This window comes from Pteropus vampyrus, unplaced genomic scaffold, assembly GCF_000151845.1.
Source record: "Pteropus vampyrus isolate Shadow unplaced genomic scaffold, Pvam_2.0 Scaffold227, whole genome shotgun sequence".
In the NCBI taxonomy this organism is placed as follows: Eukaryota; Metazoa; Chordata; class Mammalia; order Chiroptera; family Pteropodidae; genus Pteropus; species Pteropus vampyrus.
The window spans coordinates 776,471-777,526 of NW_011889008.1; the positions used below are offsets into that span (position 1 = coordinate 776,471).

The window sequence follows — 1,056 nt, forward strand, 5'->3', positions numbered from 1 at the left end:
AGGACAGAATAACAAACAGCATGTGAAACCAGGCCCGTGCGCATGTGGCCACTCGCCTGGAGATGGTGCTCCTGCCACTCGGCCGCCTGGTAGTGGGGTGCCCTGGCCTCGGCAGGTGTGGGATGCTCGGGCGAGAAGGACCCGAAGACCAGCCACCAGGCCCCGGCCTCACCCATGGCAATGCCAGGCCAACTGGCCTGAGGGCCATGCCCGCTTTGGAGACTTGGTGGCTGTGTGGGACCTGCTAGAAGCCAGAAGCTGGGTCTGGGCAGCCTGCCTGCCCTCGGGTGCTCACGGCTCCTCAGAGCCCAGCTCCATTCATGCAGGGCCACCCCCAGCCTCCCCACCCTCCGCAGCACCCACTCCACATTAGTTCTGAAAGCTGCTGAACACAACAGTGCCCAGGACAGGAGACACCCAAAGGGCTCTGGGCCGAGTGGCTGTGGAATTAGGACAGCCCGGCACGTGGTCCACTAAGGAGGTATGTCCCGGTGGGACAGCAGCCGTCCCACAAGCTACCCCGCCTGCCGTGAGGACCCAGAGGAGCCTTGCCAGGCCCTGTGGAGCTGCCTCGGCCCTCACCTAAGGATGCACAGGTTAGGGGCAAGCGTGCCACCCCTGATTTGGCCCCTTCCTGCACCCCTTCCCTGCCACTGCCCCCCACCTTCCTCTCCCCCGCCCATCAGGGCGTCTCTGGGCTTCAAAGCGCTGGGAGCATGTGGAAGTAATTAGACCTGAAGGGAGAGGCTGGCGACAAGTGCCAGAGCCCGTGCCCCACAGTCACTTTGAAGTGCCTCATGGTGAGGGTGGCGGGAAACCCCAGGCCAGGCCCTGCCTAACTCCAGGTGGGGGTGCCTTCCTCTCCCATCCCTGTCAGGGGCTGGGGGGGCTGGGGTGTGCCACAGCCAGGCAGGCGACGCTTGGGGGCTCTTCACCCCGCACTGCGCAGAGGAGAGTAAGCAACGGTGCCAGGTAAAAGCCAGGAAGAGGCACCTGCACCCCTCATCAGAGGCCGCAGCAAGGGGACCCTGGGCCCACACACCGGCCCAGCCAGGC

General features: G+C 65.2%; 1 protein-coding gene across 1 annotated transcript in view; it reads right to left on the reverse strand.

Moving 5' to 3' along the window:
- Positions 1-1,056, reverse strand: part of LOC105301136 (leucine-rich repeat-containing protein 45) — an 18,968-nt gene that overhangs the window by 3,688 nt on the left and 14,224 nt on the right. The gene's annotated exons all lie outside the window — the stretch shown is intronic.